Consider the following 11,178-nt stretch of genomic DNA (forward strand, 5'->3'; position numbering starts at 1 on the left):
TGGCGGCATTGACATTTTGAGGATTTGGCGACTGCAGTATTGATCAGGAAGGAGTCTGAGATCTTCCGAAGTGCTTATTTGTGATCTAACCCATCAGCATCAGGACAACGAGCTGAGCACGGTGGTACCATTCAATTTCTTAGAAAAAAAAAAATTTGGCGGTCCCAATTTTTCATCAAGTTGGTGTATGGTAGAAACTAGAGCTCAAGCAATGGCCAATGAAAGACTAGACAAACTTGAAACAGATATGAACGAGCTCAAAAATACGCTTGATGGACTATCGAGCATGGTACGACAAGCACTCGATAAGGGCAAGGAGCAGCTCTTGAGGAACCCTATAATGACCATATACACCATGAGGGTGAGTCTAGCCACTCTCCTCACGTTTGGCACACCCATCCACCACCTCCCAAGTTGGATAGTCAGCGACCTCCCAAGTTGGATATGCAGAAATTTGATGGTTCTAACCCGTCCGCATGGCTAGCACAAATGAACCAATATTTCAAATTGAATCGTCTCCAAGATGATTGGACTAAGATTGGAGTGGCGACCATGTACTTGGACAATGAACGATGGCAATGGGCGGAATGGCATCAACGTCGCAATGCACCTTTTTCGAGTTGGGCCCAATTTGCCAAAGCTCTTCAAGATCGCTTTGAACAGGGAGACTCCTTTTTGGGCCGTCTCACTAAGCTCCGACAGACGGGTACAGTGGATGAATATATCACCGCTTTTGAAGCCCTATCCTTCCGCACTCAGCATCTCTCAGATGAGTTCTACACGGAATGTTTTATCAGTGGTCTTAAAGAAGCCATCAAAGCTCAAGTTCTACTCCACCACCCTCCCACATGGACGGAGGCTTGCCAGGTAGCTCGTAAAGTGGAACGTGCCATAACAGCCCAATACAGCCGCCCCAATTTCCCCACTAAAGGTCGTCCCCCACAAGCTCACACCACGACTCAGACACTTAAGGTCCAAAAGGTGTCACCTCAGGAAATGGCCGAAATAAGGAAGCAAGGACTATGTTACTACTGTGATGAAAAATATTCCCCTGGTCATAAATGCAAGGAGCCCAAGTTTTTTCAAATAGATGCCACTGACTACAGCTCCACCGAGGAAGATCCACCTCTTGAGGAACCGGAGGCGATCGAAGAAGACAACCAAAAGGAGATGGTATCTGACGACCCAGTTATTTCGCTCAATGCGTTGGCAGGAATCTCTTCCCCGCAAACTCTCAAAATCAGGGGTTTTCTTAAACATCGCCCAGTAATAGTCCTGATTGATAGTGGAAGTACCCATAATTTCATCCATCAAAAAATTGCCGAAGCAGCGCACTGTTTTGTAAGGGCCGTTTCTAACTTCCAAGTCCAAATTGCAGATGGGGGCACAATAAAATGTGAAGGCCGCTGTGAAAATGTCAAACTTCAAATGGGGGATTATCAGTTGAAAACCCACATGTTCGCCATACACATGGGGGGGATGCGACATTGTCCTCGGTGCTGAATGGCTCCGCACCCTTGGGCCAATCACAATGGATTTCCAGGAGTTATATATGAGTTCTAAGCAGAACAACTCCACACATACCCTCTGTGGCCTCTAGGCGGGAGCCCCCTCGGTCATCAGCTCGCATCGGATGGAAAAATTGTTAAAAAAGGGCCATCATGGAGTGGTAGCGCAATTTAATGCCATCCAGGTAGTCGAAACCAGACCTCTGCCAATTCATCCTGAGATGCAGCAGATTTTAAATACCCATCGGACGATCTTTGACAAGCCTCATGAGCTTCCACCCTTGCGAGGGGAACATGATCATAGCATCACCTTGGTTCCAGGGGCTCAACCCCCAAATGTGCGGCCATACCGATATCCGTTCACTCGAAAGAATGAAATAGAAAAAATCATCAAGGAAGTGTTGGAAGCAGGTGTCATTCGTCCCAGCATTAGTCCTTATTCATCCCCAGTGGTCATGGTCCTCAAGAAAGATGGGGAGTGGAGGATGTGTCCCGACTTCAGGGCCCTCAACAAGTTGACAGTCAAAGATAAATTTCCCATTCCGGTGGTTGACGATTTGCTGGACGAACTCAATGGGGCTCAATTCTTCACCAAGTTGGATCTTCGCTCCGGCTACCACCAAATTCGCATGAAGGAAGTCGACATTCCCAAGACGGCTTTTAGAACTCATGAAGGCCATTATGAGTTCCTGGTCATGCCATTTGGTCTCTGTAATGCCCCTTCTACTTTTCAGAGTCTTATGAATCACATCCTCAAACCATATCTCAGAAAATTTGTTCTTGTCTTCTTCAATGACATTCTCATCTATAGTGGCACCTGGGCGGCACATCTTCAGCATGTAGATCTACTCTTGCAACTGCTCCGCAAGCATAAATTATTTGTCAAAATATCTAAGTGTGCATTTGGCATGGAAGAAGTTGAGTATTTGGGCCACATTGTGGGGCGTGAAGGTGTCAAGGTGGACCCCAAAAAGATCCAGGCAATGCAAGAATGGCCGCAACCTAAGACTTTGAAGAGCTTGAGAGGATTTTTGGGTCTCACAGGCTATTATCGTAAATTTGTCCGCAACTATGGCTGCATAGCGAAGCCCCTCACTCAACTCCTAAAGAAAAATTCCTTCTTCTGGACCGAGCAAGCACAACAGGCATTTACCGCGCTCAAAAACGCCATGTGTACCACTCCAGTCTTAGCACTACCTGACTTCACCAAATCCTTTGTCATTGAAAGTGATGCTTCGGGTACAGGTATTGGGGCGGTCTTAATGCAGCAAGGGCGACCATTGGCCTTCACAAGCCAACAACTCAGTGGGAGTAATCTGGGCCAATCTACCTACGAGAAGGAAATGATGGCCATCTTACATGCAGTCGAGACCTGGCGACCTTACTTATTGGGGCGACGTTTCCAAATCCGCACAGATCATCACAGTCTTAAATATTTTTTGGAGCAACACCTATCCTCCCCACAACAAAACAAATGGTTAGCCAAAATGCTGGGATATGATTATGAGATCATTTACAAGAAAGGGAAAGACAACAGGGTAGCAGATGCATTATCGCGCCAATTTGAGGAGGAAAGTACTTTGCTCGCAATTTCCCTTCCCATTCCAGACTGGATTGAAGAGGCTCGCAGGGAATGGTTTTCACACCCAGGGCTCTCCCAACTCATTTCTCAATTGCAGGTAGATCCTAATTCCAGCACGGGCTACTCGTGGCAGAATGATATTCTTCGCTACAAGGACAGAGTCGTCATATCACCAACATCTACCCTCAAAAGTCGCCTTTTGGCAGAATTGCACTCATCTCCCATTGCAGGACATTTGGGCTTTCAGAAGACGTATGCTCGCACCAGAAGATCATTCTTTTGGACAGGCATGAAAAAGGACGTCCTTACTTTCGTAGCCGAATGTGATGTCTGTCAACGCCACAAAGGGGAAACCGTCAACACACCAGGCACCCTACAACCATTGCCCATTCCGGCCTCAATTTGGACGGAGGTTTCTATGGATTTCATTACAGGTCTTCCAAAGTCAGGGAACAAGTCAGTCATCATGGTGGTTGTGGACCGACTCTCGAAGTATGCTCATTTCTGCGCCCTACCCCACCCGTTTACACCAAGCTTGGTTGCTCAAACTTTCATGGATCAGATCTTCAAATTACATGGCATGCCCACTTCAATAGTGTCCGACCGCGACCCGATCTTCACCAGCAATTTTTGGCAGGAACTCTTCAGATTACAAGGCACTCAACTCAAACTCAGTACTTCATATCATCCGCAAACAGATGGTCAAACCGAAGCTGTCAACAAATGTCTAGAAACCTACCTTAGATGTTTCACTTCAGAGAAGCAACACCTTTGGGCACAGTGGTTACCTCTGGCTGAATGGTGGTATCACACCAACTATCATGCTACCACCAAAATGACTCCCTATGAAGCAGTATATGGTCAACTTCCGCCTTCCCCTACTTCTTATCTCAAGGGATGCTCCAAAGTACAAGCAGTGGATCAACTCCTACAACACCGCGCAACCATGCTCGCCCATCTTCGCGAGAATCTTCATCAAGCTCAGAACCGCATGAAGCAACAGGCCGAACAACATCGCTCAGAGCGCCAATTTCAAGAAGGGGATCAGGTATTTTTGAGGCTGCAACCATATAAGCAAACATCACTCAAAGATAAGGGTTGTCAAAAGCTCGCTCCAAAATTCTACGGACCATACCAAGTACTTCAGCGCATTGGAGAAGTAGCTTACAAGTTGGCTTTGCCACCTACGGCAAAAATCCATCCAGTTTTCCATGTATCGTGCCTCAAGAAAGTGATTGGGAACAATTGCCGAGTTCAAACCAGTCTACCTGAGTTAGACGAAGAAGGGTCAATCTGGCTTCAATCTGAACAGGTTCTAGACACCCGAGACAAGCACCTGCGCGGCCGCATGATTAAGGAGGTCCTCGTCAAATGGAAAGACACCTCTCCGGAAGATGCAACTTGGGAACCAGCCACTATTCTTCAGCAGTTTCCACAGCTTCAGCCTTGAGGACAAGGCTAGTCTTAAGGGGGAGGGCATGTTAGGGTCCCACCCTAACCCCCTTATTTATGTCATGGGATCACGTCATAGTCAAGAGTCAATAAAGCCCATATTAATATTTGTAAGTGGTTAACCCGCAATTAATGACGGAACCACAGTTAGTTGCAAATGGGCGGTAGTATTAGACCGATGGTATTAATAAAACCTACGGTGTTGGCCCGTGGTATTGCATGTATGAGTCATATATAAAGGATAGAGACTCCCTGCGAGGAGTATCATGTCTTGTTTTTGTGATCGAGCTCTGCTCTATTGGAGGTTGCCCCCTCGAAGAGGCCTGTGAACATTTCTCTCTGAATAATAAAATCATTGCTATTCTGTGTTCTGGGTATATTTTCTTCGCATATTCTGTGTTCTCGGTATCTTTTCTTCGCAAATTCTATGTTTGGGTATTGCTTTGCAGGTTAAGAGCATAACAGCTGCAGATGACAGCGCTGCTGAAATGAAACAACAACATGGACGGTTGACGCATTAACATATCCGGTTAATAGCAAGAGCATGGTGGACGTGGTGAGCACATCAGGCTCTTGCGTTGTTTCCAGCACCCTCAGTAATGAAAATTTCAGTGGTATTATTGGTGTTGAAACCATAAACGACAGCGTTGATGCCATAGAAAACATGGATGGGGTGAATATTACAGCGCACTTTGACAATAAGGATAAGGACAACAAAAACGTAGAAGGTGAGAAACTCAATTCAGAAATTAATATAGGATGTAGAATTATTCAAAGTGACAGCGCTGATTGGACATGCATAGATAATCAATTTAGGGCAAAATCTAATAATTACGGTAATGATAGGTCTGTTATTAAGAATCCCAATGTTCTGAATAAACCTGATAAGAGAGTCGTTAATCTCTCATCCGTAATGCTCACTCCTGAAGAAATTAATACCCTCAGCAAAGGCTTGGGGTTCGCGGTCTCTCCCAAGAACATTCCATTTGAAAGCATCATCTGTAACATTGAGAATGGGACTCAAGGCCTTTCATTGGATGATAAGGAGGTATTAAGACAAGAATGTTCCCTGGTTATGTTGAAATCTAAGCGACCAAAGAGTAATTTAAATAAAGAGGGACAAGATGCTCTTAGATCTCTTCGTAATAATGATAAGATAGTTGTACTTAAGGCTGATAAAGGAGGGGCAACTGTTGTGTTAGATAAGGAAGATTACATTCATAAGATGAATGAGCATTTAAATTGCAGGAGTTATAGAAGAATCAACTCCAACCCTATTCCTAGGGTTATAAAACAGGTCAAGAAAGCCATCATGGAAACAAACCTTGAAGATAAAATAAGAAAGAGGTTGATCCCATCCTGTGAGGTTATACCTCGAATCTATGGATTACCAAAAATTCATAAGGAGGGGGTCCCTCTTAGACCAATAGTTAACACCATTGGTTCCCCTACCTATGAATTAGCTAAGTATGTAGCTAAGATCCTGAAGCCTCTAGTTGGTAACACTGACTCTTTTATAAAAGACTCAAATGATTTTGTAAAACTTATTAAGAATGAAAGGGTGGATAAGGATGATATTCTAGTAAGTTTTGATGTGGTTTCTTTGTTTACAAAGATTCCTCTAGATGAAGTTGTTCATGTTATAAAGATAGCCACCGATCCTGAAACAACAAAACTTGTAGAAATTTGTTTACGGTCCACCTTTTTCAGCTTTCAAGACCATTATTATGAACAAATATCAGGGGTCGCCATGGGTTCCCCGCTCTCACCCATTGTCACCAACTTATACATGGAGTACTTTGAAAGAAAAACCATTGACTCATACCCTTTGGAACCAACTTGGTGGAAAAGATTTGTTGATGACACCAACTTAAAATGGACTCATGGCAAGGCTGAACTGGAGAAGTTTTTCAATCATCTTAACTCTATATCTTCCAAAATCAAGTTTACTATGGAGCTTGAAGAAAACGGTAAAATCCCCTTTCTAGATGTCCTGATCAGTAGAAAAGAGGATGGTACTTTGGGACACCAGGTCTATAGGAAGAAAACACATACTGAAAGCTATCTACATGCTGACTCATACCATCATCCATCGCAGAAATTTGGTGTCTTAAACACTCTGGCTGTTAGGGCTCTCAAAATTTCTAACTCTGATCACCTAAATGAAGAAACTGAACACTTAACCTTTGTCTTCAAAAACCTAGGATACAAAGGGTTTAATATTAAAAAAGCTATAAAAAGAGCTCAGGATAAGGTCCTCTTTAGGGGTCCTCGGGAAAACAGGAAAGAAAATTGTGGGAAAGTAGACCTCCCATTCATCCAGGGGATTATGGATAAGATTGCAAAAATTTTAAGAAAGAAGGACATAAACACTCAGTTTACAACAATGGAACAATCAGCCAAATGATGAGGTCAGTCAATGATAACATAGATCATCAATAACTGAAGGGTGTGTACAAGATTGATTGCTCGTGTGGCAAGAGTTATATTGGGGAAACAGGGTAATCTCTTAAAATAAGACTTAAAGAGCACAGAGCTGATATTAAGAATGGGAGATCCCGTACATCAGCCCTTGCGAAACACTCCTCCAAAACCAAACATCACATGTGTTTAGAAGACGCCAAAATAATTGCAAGAGAGGATCATTATCAAAAGAGAAAAATCAGAGAGGTTATCGAAATTATGAAATTTCATCAGAACCTCAACATGGACAATGGGAGTGAGATTAGTGGAAATTGGCTCCCCCTGATTAGATAGATAAATCCCTCCAAACCTTTAGAAGCATAGTATCACTGGTTTACCCAAAATTGATTAATTAAAAATTAATCAATTAATTAAAATTGAAAATTAATTAATAATAACCAATATAACATAATTATAAATTTATTCCAGTTTATAGTAACAATAGTTTTAAAAATTAACATTTGATAAAGGAAAATTATAAAAACTATAAAAATTATAAATTAATTGATTAATTAATCAAATAAATTAAATGATTTACTTATTTATCAATTAGATACTTAGGGTTAAATAAAATTAACATTGGTAAAAAAATAGAAAAATAGAAATAATAAATTATTAACACAGAGATTATAAATTAATTAAATTAATCAATTAAATTTAAATTAATTAATTGAATCAATTAAATAATCAAATAACATTTCTTTATTGATTAGATACTTAACATTTAATTAACTAAAATAAAATAAAAAAATTAACATTTTAAGAAAAAAGATAAATTATTAAAACAAAGAATTATAAATTAATTAATTAAACTAATTTATTAATTAATTATATTAATTAAATTATTTTCTTCTTAGATACTTAGGTTTTTTTGTGTGTAGGTAAGTACCCACGGGGAATTGAACCAGAGACCTATTGCAAGGAGTGCCTTAACAATGCACCTATTCACTATCAATCCAAAGCCCCATGGACTTCTTAGATACTTAGGTTAAATAGAAATAATAAAATTAATTAAACAATAAAACTAATATATAATCAATTAAATAAATAGGATTATAGTTTACATCTTTATTAATTAAATACTAAGGGCTCATAGCTTAATTGAGTGATTGATTGATTGATTACTTAATTAATTAATTAAAATAAAACTGATCATAGAAATAATAAAAGGAATCATAGTACATTATAAAAATAAACTTATTACAATTAGTATCTCATTATTTTAATCAATTGTATTTATTAGGGATTAATAATTAATTTATTTAACATATAGTTAAAATCAAATAATTAAAATAATTAAAGCTAGAATAATTAAAACTAAAATAATTAAACTAAAATAAATATAATAATTAAAATTAAAATTAAAGAATTCATGATGATGATGGTTAACGTCCACAGAGACCAAACATTGGTCTATCGGACCTAAAGAAACAAATTATTTATTTTGACTTAAGATTTTATTCCTATGCTCAAAAAGCTTGGAGAGAAGCCTCTCGAGCTCACTATAATTTTGACATTGTAAAAGGCTATGAAGGTCAGTATTGTAACAAAGATTGTGAAACTGAGATCTAATGTGGTTGTACGCGGGGCACTCTTAGAGGAAGTGGTTTTCATCCTCGATGTTCCTATTCTCACATATATGGCAGATCCTTTCCATCCATGGTGTTTTAGGAACTGCCCAAAGACCTGTTTCACTATGGAGCTCATGAGAATTCATTCTAATCTTTGCTATATTAATTTTCTTCTTTGAGCTAGTTAAAATAGAGAGATACTTTTGATCTTCTAGAGTGGGGTTGACGACCTTTTTATAATAACTTAATTTTCTTTTAGCCGCTAAATCTTTCTCACACCACATTTTTTCTTTGAACTTAGAAGTAACAATATCTTTAATGTTATTAATGTTTTGCAATGCATCATTCTCGTTGATCTCCCAATAGTTTAACTAGGTCCTTGTGTCTTTATGCCACCCCCGATTGAGCCTTAGGTGGTTTTGGCTGGAATTTAAAGCTAGCTTAGGAAGTCTATGATTGTCTATGTTATTGAGTTTGTGCTTGTACAACAGAAACCTAATCATAACTAGGCTCTCAATAGGGGAAAGACCTGCTTCTATAAGGAGAATAGGATAGGGTGTATTACTTTTAATTTTTAGGTTATAAGTTATAAAACGCTTTTGGATTTGCTCAATCTTTCTCCATGATTCTCTAGAGACGCTGCAACCCCAAACCTCACAGCCATATAAGATAACAAGAGTGACTAAAGTTTCAAAGAGGAACTTCTTTTTATCCCACATTACGAGGTTCCCTGTTTTACAATTATTTTCAAGACCAAAATAAGCTTTCCACCCCCATTAATCCTTTTCTCAATGTTATGGTTCCAGTTGAGCTTGTGATGAATATCAATTCCTAGGTACTTGTAAGAATACACTTCCTCCAAGTTATTATTGTCATACATAAAATTAGCGTAAGTGTCCTTCTTGGATTTGATAATCATAACTTTTGTTTTGTCAGTGTTAACAATCATACCCATGGTAGAGCAGAAATCCTTAAGAAGCCTGAGTTGCTTATCAAGATCAGATGGGCACCTTGCGAAAAGAACAATATCGTCAGCATAGAGAAGAAGGATGATGACTATCCCAGCTAAGATCGTGCCATCACATCCTGCGTCCTCTAAATAGCCTTCGAGCTTATCGATGTAAATGCCAAATAGGGTAGGGGAGAGGGGGCAACCTTGTTTAACTCCGATGTTACACTTAATATCTTTTGACCACCCCTCATTGCTCTTTAGCTTGGCACTTACATTCTCGTAAGGGTCGGCTTCTATATATAAAAATTTATCATTTTCTAGGTTTATATATACTCTCGTCGGAAGATTCTTCTCTCAAAAACTATCATTCATATTCTATCAATTTTGGTCCTAATGATGGACCCCCTTTGGGGTTCGAAACATCGACATAATGAACATAATAATGTGGATAATCCGGATCATGCTACTCCAAAAAACTGCCACAGAAGCTTAAAGTCAAACATTTAATATTTAACAAGTCCTACTTCTTTCCATCCAGACTGGAATCTACTTTGGATTGGAATTTATTTCCTTTCCCTTTCTTTGCCTATCTAGCTAAGGCACAATTCTCCATATCATCATCCTGGACAAGGATCCATCTCTGGTGTCCCTCTGAATATCTTCTTGCACTAAGTCAGACCACAAACAATCCCACTCTAGTAGCTTCTCCCTCCCATTTACCGAATCCTGACAGTTGTACCAGCTCTTGGGAAGGCCTATAAGTGCTAGGTAGACTAGTTCATCTTCAACAACTGTAATACTAACACGTCCAAGCTCATCCTGACATTGGGTGAACTTGGTCAAGTACTTTGGTATTGTGTCACCCTTCTCCATCTTGATTTTCTTGAGCTTGTCCTTCAGTGCCAGCTTCCTATGGTCGTTGTTGTTCTAAAACAGGTCTATTAAGGCCTTCCACATTGCATATGGAGTCTCCTTCCTGTGGAGGTTCGAGACATTATGATCTCGAACTCATTCTAGTATGATCCTTCTCGCCTTTGCAACACATTTCCTCCACTTTGTCAGATCTTGAGAATCAGTTGCTGGAGGCCTAGGAATATCTTTGTCTATGAATTTCTTCAACTCGTTGTCTTCCAATACTGCCTCCATCCCATCCTTCCAAGCAATATAATTCGAACTATCCTCAAGCGCATATTCGAGTCTTAATCTGTAGAATGACATCCTGCTAGCTTTGAAGAATGATACTGCAAATTCGATTTCAACTACAAAAGACAAACTCATATTCTACTCTTCTAGAGTGATTTTTGCTCTGATAACATGTAGAAATTCCTTCTAGTTTAAAACTGCGAATTGTAATATGCTAAAACAAAATACTTGAATCTACTCTACTTATTAATGAAAATAATTAATTGTTTGAGAAATCACAAAGAATAAAAGAGAAAAAATTCAATCAACACATTACACAATGATTTCTTGGGGAAATCCACAACAAAAACCCTTGTTATCTATATATTGCATTATTTAGAAAATATTAGAATATTACAATGCTTTGCTCAAGCCCAAGCAACCTCTACACTATCTCTATCTATCTCACAACTTCCTAGACAAGCCCAAGCCAATACTTAACCAAATATCTGCTTGCCCAAGTCCCTA

Source organism: Pinus tabuliformis, chromosome 5_2 (assembly GCF_031772625.1).
Source record: "Pinus tabuliformis cultivar Carrire ecotype Pingquan chromosome 5_2, CPIR1, whole genome shotgun sequence".
NCBI classification, from domain to species: domain Eukaryota; kingdom Viridiplantae; phylum Streptophyta; class Pinopsida; order Pinales; family Pinaceae; genus Pinus; species Pinus tabuliformis.